We start from the raw sequence: 15,896 nt of genomic DNA on the forward strand, positions 1-15,896 counted from the left end.
ACAGTTAACAGTTATGCCACTGGTATGACAATAATATCACTAGCTACCAATAAAGTGAAGTGCATCACAGGCTAACAAAACTCTGGTAAGGAGAATGCACAACTCTCTTTTTTTGTCAGTGATTGTGTGCACAGACACACATAGAGAGGGGGTGAAAGTTTAAACAACATCTTGACCTGATTCATGATTTTGCACGCTTAAAACATGTTTGACTAACTAACTAATACAAATGGTTAAGTTAGGAAATGTATCATGGCAGAAAGGTTTTTGCTGGAGCATCAACAGTAGGTTGATTCAGCCAACCTCATTCCCCTTTCAGGGTTTGTGCAGACAGTAGCAAGACAAATTCAAGGACTTTCACGTACTATTTCAAGCACTAATATTAATTTCAAGGACCATCAATCTGTAATAGTTCCTATTATGTCATGCATACCAGTCGCCACCAGATGGCAGTATATCGCCACAACCTCATGAAAAAAAACTTCTAACTTACTATAAAAAAAATACAAAAATTAACCTTTATTTAACTAGGCAAGTCAGTTAAGAAAAATTCTTATTTTCAATGACGGCCTAGGAACAGAGGGTTAACTGCTTTGTTCAGGGGCAGAACGGCAGATTTTTACCTTGTCAGCTCAGGGATTCAATCTTGCAACCTTTCGGTTACTAGTCCAATGCTCTAACCACAAGGCTACCTGCCGGTCCCAACTTACTACTAACTTACTATTCATCATTATCTTACAAGTTCTACTCAATAACATGTATTTCACTACTTATTTACTACATACATATTTTCTAAATGTTAAGTCCCACAGGTTGTCCCAACACATAATGACTTGAAAGTGAATTCTGACAGTGTAAAAGGCCCTTAGTTGACTCTAAAATGTGTTCTGTACCCATTTGAAGAGAAACAAGCTATTAATGTGTTTGATAAGATTAAAGATTATCTCAGGGGACCCTATACATTTTTAAATTTGGTCCCACTGTATGTCTCATTACTCTCTGTAAAGAAAAGGTATTTCGTCATGAGAACTTCTATTTGCCCAGCTTCATTTCAGCCAACTGCTCCTGCTGCGGTCAGGCTCCGTTCAGCATTAGCTTCTATCGTCATCCTACTAGCCAGCTAGTTATAGCTAGCTACCTGGCTAAAAGCCAGAGCCCTTGAGCTACCTCGCTAGCAAGACATCTGACTGAAATATCAGCAACTATTTACCAGTTGTACACTCATTCTCCGAGAGTCAGGGGGTTTTTGTTTGGGGATGTCTATTGACACGGCAGGAGTCGAGGGATGAAAAAAAACACTGTCAGTGATGTCTCTCTGACACTTGCCGCTCTAGGTCTGGGCTGAGGTAGTTTGTTTCACATCTCGGTTTATGTCGTGGGTGGAGTTTCCCTAGGGAGCAGGAGAAAATAACGAGCATATATTAATCATTCATGATTCCACTCGTTCACAGAGGTAGGCATGATTAAAACTCAGATAAAGAAGACTTCTGTGCTATGATTGTCACGGCCATCGAATGAAGAGGACCAAAGCACAGTGTGGTGAGCGTACATATTCCTTTTTATTAGGATGACGCCGAAAAAAAACAATAAACAATACAAAAAACGACCGTGAAGCTTAAGACTATAGTGCCACAAACAAAGACAACTTCCCACAAAGAAAGGAGGGAAAAGGGCTACCTAAGTATGGTTCCCAATCAGAGACAACAATAGACAGCAGTCCCTGATTGAGAACCATACCCGGCCAAAACATAGAAATACAAAATCATAGAAAAACAAAACATAGAATGCCCACCCCAAATCACACCCTGACCAAGCCAAATAGAGACATAAAAAGGCTCTCTAAGGTCAGGGCGTGACAATGATTAATGCTGGGAATGTAATAATGATGTGGATAAATGATCATTAACAAAAAAGGTGAGTAAATGCTATTTCACAAATAAAAACGTGTATAAACAGTGTTTACCCTCCACTAGATCCCTGGTTGGGTCTAGCAAAACCAATTAATAAACATCAATATCCTGCCAGGCAGGTTTGAATCTACATTTGCCCGGAATTTTAGCTATCGATGTGACATTTGGCAGTGTCTAATCCTTCAGTTCTGTACCTGCCTTTCTGAATGGCAATGCGGGTGGAATGAGTGTGCGCTCCTGGAAACCAGAGGGCAAAACACATGAGGAAATCAAACTTTGTAGTCTGCCTGGAAATTAATTTGCAAGACCAATACATTCTTCTAATATTTTTCATATTAACATGTTTTATCATTTTCTTTTCAAGTACCAACTTGAGAACATTTCTGATTTACAAGATATTACAGTACTTGAATTTCAGAATGCCACATTAAGCCCACCTTACCAGCAAGCTACATTAGCTAACTATGACTAGCTGCTAGTTTTTTGGTGTGTGAATGACTATCGTTAGCTAATCACCAGAAGTAGCTAGCTAGCTAGGTAGCTACATTTGGTCAACTCATTGTCTTCATCTCCCCTTCATAGTGGCTAAACTACATCTATGCTCGCTTCGAGGCAAACAACACTGAAACATGCATGAGAGCACCAGCTGTACCGGAAGACTGTGTGATCACGCTCTCCGCAGCCAATGTGAGTAAGACCTTTAGACAGGTCAACATTCACAAGGCTGCAGGGCCAGACAGATTACCAGGACGTGTACTGCGAGCATGCGCTGACCAACTAGCAAGCGTCTTCACTGACATTTTCAACCTCTCCCTGTTCGAGTCTGTAATACCAACATGTTTTAACCTCTCTGGGGTAGGTGGGACGCAATCGTCCCACCTGGCCAATAGCCAGGGAAAATACAGAGCGCCATATTCAAAGAAAATGATATAAAAATCAAACTTTCATTACATCACACATGTAAGATACCAAATTAAAGCTACACTCGTTGTGAATCCAGCCAACATGTCAGATTTCAAAAAGGCTTTTCGGCGAAAGCATAAGATGCTATTATCTGATGATAGCACAACAGTAAACAAAGAGAGTAGCATATTTCAACACTGCAGGCACAACACAAAACGCAGAAATAAAAATATAATTCATGCCTTACCTTTGACGAAATTCTTTTGTTGGCACTCCAATATGTCCCATAAACATCACAAATGGTCCTTTTGTCCGATTAATTCCGTCGATATATATCCAAAATGTAAATTTATTTGGCGCGTTTCATCCAGAAAAACCCAGCTTCCAACTTGCGCAACGTCACTACAAAATGTATCAAAAGTTACATGTAAACTTTACCAAAACATTTCAAACTACTTTCGTAATACAACGTTAGGTTTTTTTAAACGTTAATAATTGTTCAATTTGAAGACGGGATGATCTGTGTTCAATATAAAAAGAAAACAAACTGACGCAACTTTTTTGGTAATGTGCCTCAGTCAAACAATTTACTTCAAGTGACCCTCCTTTACGATGGCCGTACTTCTTCATTACACAAAGGAATAATCTCAACCAATTTCCAAAGACTGGTGACATCCAGTGGAAGCGGTAGGAACTGCAAACAAGTCCCTTAGAAATCTGGTGTCCCAATGAAACCTCATTGAAAAGACAGTGACCTCAAAAAAATAAAAATTCGGAATGGTTTGTCCTCGGGGTTTTGCCTGCTACATGAGTTCTGTTATGCTCACAGACATGTTTCAAACAGTTTTAGAAACTTCAGAGTGTTTTCTATCCAAATCTACTAATAATATGCATATCTTATATTCTGGGGATGAGTAGAAGGAAGTTGAAATTGGGTACGCTATTTATCCAAAAGTGAAAATGCTGCCCCCTACCCCAAAGAAGTTACGCATGTGGTGAGGGTAGGCAACAACACCACGGTGATCCTTAACACAGGGGCTCCTCAGGGGTGCGTGCTCAGCCTCCTCCTCTACTCCCTGTTCACTCATGACAGCACGGCCAGGCACGACTCCAACACCATCATTAAACTTGCCGATGACACAACAGTGATCACTGATCACCGACAACAATGAGACAGCCTATAGGGAGGAGGTCAGAGACCTGGACGTGTGGTGCCAGGACAACAACCTCTCCCTCAACATGATCAAGACAAAGGAGATGATTGTGGACTACAGGAAAAAGAGGACCGAGCACGTCCCCATTCTCATCGACGGGGCTGCAGTGGAGCAGGTTGAGATCTTCAAGTTCCTCGGTGTCCACATCACCAACAAACTATCATGGTCCAAACACACCATGGCAGTTGTGAAGTGGGCACGACAAAACCTATTCCCCCTCAGGAGACTGAAAAGATTTGGCATGGCTCCTCAGATCCTCAAAAGGTTCTACAGCTGTACCATCGAGAGCATCCTGACTGGTTGCATCACTTCCTGGTATGGCAACTGCTCGGCCTCCGACCGCAAGGCACTACAGAGGGTAGTACATCACTGGGGCCAAGCTTCCTACCATCCAGGACCTCTATACCAGGCGGTGTCAGAGGAAGGCCCTAAAAATTGTAAAAGACTCCAGCCACCCTAGTCATAGACTGTTCTCTCTGCTACCACATGGAAAGCGGTACCGGAGCGCCAAGTTTAGGTCAAAGACTTTTCTCAACAGCTTCTACTCCCAAGCCATAAGACTCCTGAACATCTAGTCAAATGGCTACCCAGACTATTTGCATTGCACCCCCTCGCTCCCCTCTCCACACCACTGCTACTCTCTGTTGTTACCATCTATGCATTGTCACTTTAATAACTCTACCTACATCTGCATATTACCTCAACTAACCGGTGCCCCCGCACATTGACTCTGTACCAGTACCCCCCTGTATATAGTCTCGCTATTGTTTTTTTACTGCTGCTCTTACATTACTTGTTATTTTTATTTCAAATTCTTATGCATATTTTTTTAAACTGCATTGTTGGTCAGGAGCTTGTAAGTAGGGATTTCACTGTAAGGTCTACACCTGTTCAGCGCATGTGAATAATACAATTTGATTTGATTTTGATTTGACATACTGTACATCTCGTGTTTGAGCCATTGAACTTTGTCTCTATAATGACGCTTTGCCTGTTTGATTGCCTTACGGAGGGAATAACTACACTGTTTGTATTCGGTTTCCAAATGATGGTTTCCAGTCACCTTGACATGATTAAATGCGATGGTACGTGCTTTCAGTTTTGCGCGAATGCTGCCATCAATCCACCGTTTCTGGTTAGGGAAGGTTTTAGTATCTCCTATACACTTCCTTATAAACTCGCTCACCAAGTCAGCATATACGTCAATATTATTGTCTGAGGCTACCTGGAACATATCCTAGTCCACATGATCGAAGCAATCTTGAAGCGTGGAGTCCGATTGGTCAAACCAGCGTTGGAGAGACCTAAGCATGGGCGCTTCCTGTTTTAGTTTCTGCCTATAGGAGGGGAGCAACAAGATGGAGTCATGGTCAGATTTGCCAAAACGAGGGCGGAGAGGGCCTTGTATGCATCGCGGAAGTTAGAGTAGCAGTTGTCAAGTGTGTTACTTGCTTGTGTACTGCAATCGATATGCTGATAGAATTTAAGTAGCCTTGTTCTCAGATCAGCTTTGTTAAAATCCCCAGCTACAATAAATGCAGCCTCAGGATATATGGTTTCCAGTTTGCATAAAGTCCAGTGAAGTTCCTTGATGGCCATCTTGGTATCCACTTGTGGGGGGATATACAGGGCTGTGACGATAACCGAGGAGAGTTCTCTTGAGAGATAATACGGCATTTGATTTTGAGGAATTCTAGGACAGGTGAACAAAAGGACTTAAATTCTTGTATGTTGTTACAATTACACCATGAGTCGTTAATCATGAAATCCCCACCCTTCTTCTTACCAGAGAGATGTTTGTTCCTGTCTGCGCGATGCACTGAAAAACCCATTGGCTTTTCGGCCTCTGACAGCATGTCCCCAGCTTGCCATGTCTCCCGTGAAACAGAGTATGTAGTCCCGGATATCTCTTTGGAAAGCAACTCTTGCCCTAGTTTCGTCGACTTTGTTAACTAGGGAATGGACATTAGCGAGTATTATACTTGGAAGCGTTGGATGGTGTGCGCGCATCCGAAGCCTTTCTAAAAGACAGCTCCGGCACCCTCTCCTCCGACGCCGTTGTTTTGGGTCGGCCTCATGAATCAGTTCAAATGCCTTGGTAGGTGCAGACAAAGGATCCGCTTTGGGAAAGTCATATTCCTGGTCGTAGTGCTGGTTGTGCTGGTAAGTTGACGTCCCTCTGATATCCAATAGTATTTCCCAGCTGTATGTAATAACACTTAAGGTTTTCGGGGCTAACGATGAAAGAAATAATGCATAAAAAAAGAATACTGCAGTTTCCTAAGGAGTTTAAGCGAAGCTGCCATCTCTATCGGCGCTATCTTGTTAATATGTGGATTTTATTGGGTTAAAAAAAGTTACAGTGCCTTCGGAAAGTATTCAGACCCATTGACTTTTTCCACATTTTGTTAGGTTACATTTTTTTTCTTAAATTGATTAAAAAATATATATATTCTCAACAATCTACACACAATACCCCATAATGAAATATCACATTTACATAAGTATTCAGACCCTTTACTCAGTACTTTGTTGAAGCACCTTTGGCAGCGATTACAGCCTTGAGTCTTCTTGGGTATGAAGCTACAAGCTTGGCACACCTGTATTTGGGGAGTTTCTACCATTCTTCTCTGCAGATCCTCTCAAGCTCTGTCAGGTTGAATGGCAAGCCTTGCTGCACAGCTATTTTCATGTCTCTCCAGAGATGTTCGATCAAGTTCAAATCCAGGCTCTGGCTGGGCCACTCAAGGACATTCAGAGACTTGTCCCGAAACCACTCCTGCATTGTCTTGGCTGTGTGCTTAGGGTTGTTGTCCTGTTAGAAGGTGAATCTTCGTCTCAGTCTGAGGTCCTAACCTGCTCCAGAGCTTTTTTCATCAAGGATACTGTATCTCTGTACTTTGCTTCGTTCATCTTTCAATCTTGGTTTCATCAAACCAGAGAATCTTGTTTCTCATAGTCTGAGAGTCCATTAGGTGCCTTTTGGCAAACTCCAAGCGGACTGTCATGTGCCTTTTACTGAGGAGTGGCTTCCGTCTGGCCACTCTACCATAAAGGCCAAATTGGTGAAATGCTGCAGAGATGGTTGTCCTTCTTGAAGGTTCTCCCATCTCCACAGAGGGACTCCAGAGCTCTGTCAAAGTGAGCATCGGGTTCTTGGTCATTTTCCTGACCAAGGCCCTTCTCCCCTGATTGCTCAGTTTGGCCGGGCGGCCAGCTCTAGGAAGATTCTTGGTGGCTCCGAACTTCTTCCATTTAAGAATGATGGAGGCCACTGTGTTCTTGGAGGCTTTCAATTATGCAGACATTTTTTGGTACCCTTCCCCAGATCCGTGCCTCGACACAATCCTGTCTTGGAGCTCTACGGACAATTCCTTCGACCTCATGGCTTGGTTTCTGCTCTGACATGCACTGTCAACTGTGGGACCTTATATAGATAGGTGTGTGCCTTTCCAAATCATGTCCAATCAATAGAATTTACCACAGGTGGACTCCAATCAAGTTGTAGATACATCTTAAGGATGATCAAGGAATACTTATTTAAATAAGGTATTTCTGTTTTTGTTTTTAATACATTTGCTTTGTCATTATTGTGTGTAGATTGATGAGGATTTTTTTTATTTAATCCATTTTACTTTCCGAATGCACTGTATTGCAGCATTAAGTTTATTAATTTACTTGGTGCCATACTGATTGGTTTATGTTTACCTGCAATTAAATACCTTATGAATATGTTTATTTATTGAGACAGGTGTACCTATTACATTTCCTCAAACAATACATTTTGCTGTTTGCCTTTTTTTCTCTGATAGCGGGTCAGGTTATGTTAAGGGTATTTGAGTAGGGAATCCGAACACACCTGGGGTTATTTCATTTTAGTTACACCCCAGACCAGCTCTTTAAACCACTATCAACCAGCCAGCCACCCACCCACCCACCCACCCACCCACCCACCCACCCACCCACCTACTTATCTACCTACCTACTCACCCACCCACCCACCTACCCTCCTACCCTCCTACCTACCTACCTACCGACCTACCTACCTACCTACCACCCCCCCACCCTCCCATATAGTGTATTCTTAGCTATACATGGTTGTTCACCCTGAGGACTGAGACCTGTGTAAGACTAAAGGGGATTTCATGAATCACTTGCCACAAGGAAGTAATTTTATGCACTAGATATTTGTTTTGCCCAAGAGTGCTTTTAGAATAGGCTTTTATTTGATCAGTCCACGCAGGCTAAAGCTGACAACATGACTACACAGAAGTGAAAATAAAGACACAAGCCATTCACTCTGAAGATTAGGCCCAGCCTCCCATGCAGCTCCCTCTCTGGGATTCTGGAGTTGTAATCAAAATCCAGAATGGCAATTCTGAACATATCTGCTTTTAAGATATTCATCTCAGAAATGTTGCTTCTTGTTTGATCTAGGAATTTGTATTTTAGAATTCACAGTGAAATCATGAAAGTAGAAATAGTGTAATCTCAGAATATTTAGAATATAATTCATTTTCATTTAAGATCTTAATGTCTGTGTTCTAGTAATTGAAGCATCATCATTGTTAGGAGCATTATGTAACCGTTGCACACAACATCATTTGTGATGATATAAGACAAATCTACAGTACTGGCCTAATTTTAACCCTCTGACCCCAACATTCATGGATCTGTCTCCACTCTCTTGTTTGATATATTTCACATTTGATGCTAAACTCATATTAAACTATATGATAAAACATATGGTTTTGCAGGTAGAAGCCATCTATCGCTCTCTCTATCTATCTTCGCATGCCTATTTCAAATTACACAGCCAGGCACCTGTTGCCCTGAGCACACAAACACTTCATTAGAGCAACTGACAAGCCAACTGACAAGCCAACGAGCCACTCTTTTGTTTCTGAGAATTTTCTATATGCAAACTTGTAGTGTATTTGAGGTTTGAAAAGGCAACTAAAATGTGTAATTCCCACTTGAAATTTCAGACTTGATTTGTTATAACAAAAAAATGTATCAACCCCTACAAAAACATTTACATTAATTATAATATAATAATTCACATTTCCTGTTGCTGCAGGATTATTTTCCTGCTGTCGCAAATTAAGATCCTAGGTGTGTACAGCTCTGGTTGTGGTGTAGTAGTCTGACCACGGCTGAGCCTATAGCAGTCTGCATGGTCCTGAAGAGCTACTGCCCCCTAGAGTTAATTATGTCTCTGGTCAGTTATCATTTTGTTCTGATGGCCCACAAAGCAATTTTAGGTCCACTTTGATTTTACAAGACCCATTTTAAATACTAGGGGTACTCACTTTTATGGGGCATGGAAATAAGCTTTGAACAAAAGAAGGCTACGACTACAGAGTTTATGTTACTCTAGTTTCTATGGTAGGAAGGTCTTTCCTTCCTAATTAGAATCTTTACACGATCAACTACACACTATCCATACACAGTCCAAAATCAATGTATTGTTCATGGTTAAAAAATGTTGAAGTTGAAGTGATATCCTCCTCAAGAGAAATGTAGGAAGTCTAATCATGTTTGCTCAATGCACAATCTGATCTGATTTGTCTTGACATAACCATACTGAACGTGAACCTAAAATGCGTCACAATGGTCTTAAATATATTTCATGTTTCATGTGTAGACAACAACCAGTCTCAGTGGTTTGTATGTTGGAGCCCTGTGGCTGTGCTTTGCTGTCTATATCAAAGGAAAAAGGCCTTGGTGCAGATGCCAGAGGAGAGAGGTGTCAGGACATGAGCAGGAGGAGAGGAATGGAAGCAGCCGGTCCTTGTTTAATTAGTGGTGGCTCCTTTCAATTGACCAGCGGAGGATTTGCCTTGTTTATAACCCAGATCCTGTTTTTCTAATTCTCCCCCTTTTGTTTCTTGGACAGGCAGCGGATCTGGCTCTTTTTAGACATTAAATAGAGAGCTAATTCAATCGGAGGAGACGCTCTCTCGCTCCCTCTCTCTCTCTGTCTCTCTCCATCTCTCCATCTCTCTCTCTGGGCCACGTCTGCCTTGATGCATAGCCTCTGCCAGACTCACTGAGGCCTTTTGTATGCTAGCCCTCACTGCATGTGTCTTCACTCCCTGGGCTGGTCAGATTTTATTTGTCTTGTGGGGATAATCAGCTTGGAAGAGTGCAGTGTGATGTGGTGGGAACTGGAGCTGCTCGAGGGTCCTCTCTGAAGGTGTTTGTTGTTAAATAGAACAATTCAGCTAGCTCTTTAGAAAGCCTGACAAAAGCAAATACTCCCTGCTGAACATTTTCTTAGCCCGTCACACAAAGGCTCAAGTTTGTTTAAGAAATTGCTGCTAAAGAAAGCGTCAACCCATTAAGGTAATTATATGGAACCTGTGTCGTATAAAGGCTTAATTGATGTTAATGTTTGTCTAATTGGGGATTCAGGGAGAGCAAAGGACTAAAGGTCTTCATAGCACTTTCAGGCGAGCCTCTCACAAGGGTCCTTCTGGTTTTCACACTTTCCACAATGACTGCCCGTCTTTCTCACATTACGGCCTGTTTTCAGCTCCTTCCAGCATTCTGCAGTATTACTTAGAGCACAAAATAAGGGTGAAGAGCCATTGTCTAGTGCAAGCACTTCTCAAAGAGTGTTCCTGACAGGAATTGTTAAGGGACTCATGTAGGAGACAAGGGGGTGTGAGGGTGAAAGCCACAGTCATCCACTCCTGTCATGTCTCCACTGCTGCAGCAATAGGCTCCTAATTGCTGCATCAGTTTTTTTTTTCCATTCCTCTATTCTTTTAAACAAATACTTCACCCAGGCTAGGAACCTCATGTTCTTATACTCTTATTGTACAAGTTTTCTATTGTGACTGTCTATGTATTTGCATGTTTTTGTACAATGTGAATGTATAAGGGAACATTTGTTTAATTAAATGGTACATTTTCCCCCTTAGTTTTTTCTCTCCATATCTTCTAATGAGGAAAGATATTTCTGTAATCTAACACAGCAAGAAACAGAGAAGAACTCTCAAACTCTCTCACACAAAGCAATCATTTTCTCTGGTTCTTTTTATTCAGAGACATTACGTGACATTACGTTTATCTGCCTCTAGTTTGTTGCTGCTACATCATTGAAATACACAGTTATAGAGTGATTAGTGGGGGTCAGTTGTTATTCACAAATGACAATCATCATCAATGTGAAATATGTTCACCGAAAGGAGTAGTGTTAAAACCAAGAATTAGAACCCAGAGTAGTGTTAAAACCAAGAATTAGAACCCAGAGTGGAGTTGAACCCAGAGTTAGAACCCAGAGTATAGTTACAACCCAGAGTTGGAACCCAGAGTGGAGTTAGAACCCAGAGTTAGAACCTAGAGTATAGTTAGACCCCAGAATTAGCACCCAGAGTATAGTTAGAACCCAGAATTAGAACCCAGAGTGGATTTAGAACCTGGAGTTAGAACCCAGAGTATAGTTAGAATCCAGAATTAGAACCCAGAGTGGAGTTAGAACCCAGAGTTAGAACCCAGAGTATAGTTAGAACCCAGAAATAGAATCCAGAGTGGAGTTAGAACCCAGAGTTAGAATTCACAGTGGAGTTACAACCCAGAGTTAGAATTCACAGTGGAGTTTGAACCCAGAGTTAGAATTCACAGTGGAGTTAGAACCCAGAGTTAGAATTCCCTGTGGAGTTACAACCCAGAGTTAGAATTCACAGTGGAGTTAGAACCCAGAGTTAGAATTCCCAGTGGAGTTAGAACCCAGAGTTAGAATTCCCAGTGGAGTTAGAACCCAGAGTTATAATTCACAGTGGAGTTAGAACCCAGAGTTAGAATTCAGAGTGGAGTTAGAACCCAGAGTTAGAATTCAGAGTGGAGTTATAACCCAGAGTTAGAATTCAGAGTGGAATTAAAACCCAGAGTTAGAATTCAGAGTGGAGTTATAACCCAGAGTTAGAATTCAGAGTGGAGTTACAACCCAGAGTTAGAATTCAGAGTGGAGTTACAACCCGGAATTAGAACCCAAAGTGGGGGTAGAATCCAGATTACACCATACTCTTGTCTAATTCAACAGTTCTATAGTCTGTTTTGATCGACAGAGCAGGAAACAAAACAAATAAATGTTTCCCACATTTTACCCATCTGATTCTGAAACATCTGTAAGGCTAAATCCAAGACGCTAGCTTTGCCTCTTTCAAATATTTCCTGTCCGTCTAATTGCTATAACCATGTGTTAAAACCAACGCATGCTTTTCTATGTTAAGCTAAAATAGGAGCAGTGGTGAATGGAGAGGTGATTGTGCGGCTGTCAGACTCCCGCAGGAGTCTCTCTTTGCAGACAGGGAGGAAGTGTGTGTGGAGGAAAATGAAAGGCACTTCATTTAACTTCCACCAAGCTGATTGGAGTGGAGAAGGCAATTCAGATCTTAAGTGGAGTTCATATCACAAAACTGACCCCCTTACCTAACCCCACCCCCTCTCACCCATCCCACACTCACCCTGTCAGTCAAAGCTCACAAGGGAACCTTGGCCATATTCAACTGTCTCCACCACCACCAACAGTGAGTAATGAATGGCCACTGAAGAACACCCTGTGTTGATCCCAAATGGCACCCTATTCCCTGTATAGTGCACTACTTTTGACCAGGGCCCATATGTAGGGCCCATATGTAGGGAATAGGGTGCCATTTGGGACGTAGCACCTGCCATGGAGGTAACCCTGGGCCCAGGCATGATGTCGCTGTTCCCCTTCTTGATTAATTTCACCCATCAGATGGAGAGAAGGAGGTTGACAAGCAGTTTCCTCTACCCTCTCTTCTGCCGTCCTTTCTCCTTCATGACCTGGAAACCAATACGTTGTTGAGTGGTCAAGGGGATGTGAATTCATTAGTAGGCGAATAGAAGAGTCCCCTCCCTCCTCAATAGCCAGCTTACATCGAGGATAGCCGTGTATCCTACCTGAGTCCTTCGTGGAAGTTTGCCACCTCCCCTTTGAATCAGCTTTTGTTTTGTCAGAGTAGAAAAGCATGCACACATTTCAAAATGATATGCTACTTATTGTTTTTTCGATGTCTTGCACAACAAACTTAATTTGTTTTGTTAACTTCATACATTTATCTTGGGATCCACCCATGCAACCGTCATTTTCATGATGATGTGTGAGTGGAGTGAGTGTGTGATGTGTGAGTGGAGTCTCATTTTATACATTCACATTTTCGTCAACATTCCCTCTCTTCAATTACCTTTGAGCTTTTTCAAAAGGAGGCGAGAGAGGATGGAGGAGAGAGGACGGAGGAGAGAGGACGGAGGAAAGAGGACGCAAGAGTTGAGAAAATCCAATTGAGAAAAGGCCTGTGTGTCTGCTTGGGCCCTTCCACCTCCCTGGCTTGGCTGCTTGTCACAGCATGAAGCACAGACCTTACTGCTGCTGGGCTGGCTGGCAAACCTCCATCTCCAGGCGAGAAGGGATTTTGAGACTCTCTTTACATTGACTGGCTGCCACACCTGCGCCACCTACCCCTGTATTAGAAATATGTCAAATGCCTGTCACCAACACAATTACCAAATAACCAGGTACATTCACTATGCCTGGAAGAAAAATACACTCAACTAAAAATGATTTTTTTCCATCAATTTTTTTTATTTGGTTCTTGCAAGTTTAGGTTTATAATGACCTACTGACTAAGTGACTGTTATTCATGCCAAACTGTTAAATTTGTCAACAAGCCATGAGGCACTCCATGAAATGAATTAAAAACATGGAACGTTATTACAAGCAGTTTGCACAATTCTGTGACCACAATGAGCCTTCTGATAGATGCAGGCACTGGTTTTATACCCATGACATATCATTCATATTTCTTGATTGATTTGAAAAGCATATGGACTACTTAATACAAGTTGTTCACTTCCACACCGAAAGTGTTTCTATCAAAATGTAATCCCTGGCAACAAGGAGTAACATAATCACAGTATTTCGTTCGGAGCAATTATCTGCAAACCCTTACCTACAAAGTGTCATGTTACTCATCAAAGTACTCTGCGGGTGAATAATGACCACAGGTCGCAACCCTTGACCTGTCTGGATGACCTCTGAGAATCTGAGAGTCAATATGCCCTGTCCATGCTGCTGCCTCCTCTTCTCCCCGAGCCCTGCCTCACTCCAGCAGAAAGAAAGTTGACTCCACATCAGCCCTGTAATCACGTTAGTACTGTTTTTGTTCATTTGGATGATCTAAAACAACTAGCAGGTGTTTGGAATCTCCAGCTTGTCTCAACATAATGAAGCATTCTGTAAACAAGAGCAGAGTTGTTATGTTGCTTCCAGCATGCTGGGGATATGCTCAAATGAAACAACAAATTCTCTTGATAACATACTGTAATCATGCTGTTCCTCTACCATGCACTATGCTGCTCTGGCTGACTGGAGAAAAAGCGTATTAATTCATTCTCCAGCAGTTCTCATGTAAAGAAAAAGAGGGCCCTCCTTCCAGGGCTAAGCTGCTATTAATCATTATACACATAGAGGAAAGAAGTGAACAATCATCAGGCTCGCCTGGGAAGAATGAAATTATTGTGATTATTTATTTATTATGCTCACGCCTCTGCATGTTTTTGTGTGGGGGATGCAGTCCACTTTTGACTGGTGCAGTGCTCCCTGATCAAATTCTATTTAGTAATGATCAACGTTGCGGAGCAGTAAACACCATTTTACTTAATTCAAGGTTGGTCCAAAAATAATATTGTGGCTATTTATTTGCGATGTAATTACCATCCGTATAATAGCATTTATAAAACTAAGTGTGGGCTAGTACACACTCTTAGTTTCAGAACACTTAGAAATAATTTAATCAACATTTTTACGTTTAGCCTTTTTGTATTACTGCTTTTTAGCTAAGTGAAAATGTAATTATCTGAATAGGACAAATATAATGCACCATAACATCAATGATTTATTTAATTACTAAGAAAAAGTTTGATTTTCTATAATTATAAGTTACCAGCACTTTCCACTGATGTAAGCTATGCAACTGATAATCATCTTCAATAGATTGATGGAGTAGAGAGAGTTGGTTATCTCACCCTTCCATTTATCTCTCTGTCCCCTAGTCTGTCCCCCAGTCTGTCCCGCAGCCTGTCCCCCAGCCTGTCCCCCAGTCTGTACCCTAGTCCCTTTCATGCCCAGTCTTCTGTTCCCCAGTACTACTGATGTCCAAGGGAAGTTCACAGGGCATCAGCACAAACCATCCCAGTCTCAAGAGCTTCATGTCTGCCTCTTCACCTCATTTAGGGTGTAGTTTAGAGAGAGAACAATAAATCGGTGGCCACTTAGTATCTCCCTTGTCTTGCTCTTTGTCCTGCACCTGTGGAGAATGGCCCTTGTGAACCAGTGGTGGAACAAGAGTCAGGTCAAAGGTCATAGGTCAGGGCACAGTCAAGAGGACGTTGTCTCTCAGAATAGAGAGTCACATATCATTCATCTAAAGTGACAGCCATCTGTCAATCAAGGAATTAGTTGTCCACTTAATGCAGCTTTGTCACAGTAAGATACACTTCTACGTGCCTGAAATATGCAACATGAGCTCGACCATGGTTCATGTAACATGGAAAACAGCAATTGTCTTGTAACTGGATTTCATTATTTATTACAGTTTTTTACAATCACTTTGGCACTAATTTCAGAACCTTGTGGTCATTTTTCAAAACTCTGGACACAAAACTCAAAACGATCATCACTTGTAACACAGGCTGTCCAATGTTCAAAACATTGCATTGTGCATTCATATCTTTAAAGAAACCTTGCACTTGCAGAATCATTGTTTCAAATATCTAATTTATCATGAAATACCATAGGAACATTCATTTAGATCACCCACACACAAGATACCGATAG

At 41.8% G+C, this 15,896-nt stretch overlaps 1 protein-coding gene across 2 annotated transcripts in view; it reads right to left on the reverse strand.

Moving 5' to 3' along the window:
* The window catches only part of LOC129813094 (serine/threonine-protein kinase D1-like), a 99,998-nt gene that overhangs the window by 1,646 nt on the left and 82,456 nt on the right, over nucleotides 1-15,896 (reverse strand). For both annotated transcript variants that reach the window (XR_008753112.1, XR_008753113.1), the window contains one exon: nucleotides 1,211-1,390. The gene's annotated coding sequence lies outside the window, so the exon portion shown is untranslated. The remainder of the gene's footprint in view (nucleotides 1-1,210; nucleotides 1,391-15,896) is intronic.

Source organism: Salvelinus fontinalis, chromosome 16, assembly GCF_029448725.1.
Source record: "Salvelinus fontinalis isolate EN_2023a chromosome 16, ASM2944872v1, whole genome shotgun sequence".
NCBI classification, from domain to species: domain Eukaryota; kingdom Metazoa; phylum Chordata; class Actinopteri; order Salmoniformes; family Salmonidae; genus Salvelinus; species Salvelinus fontinalis.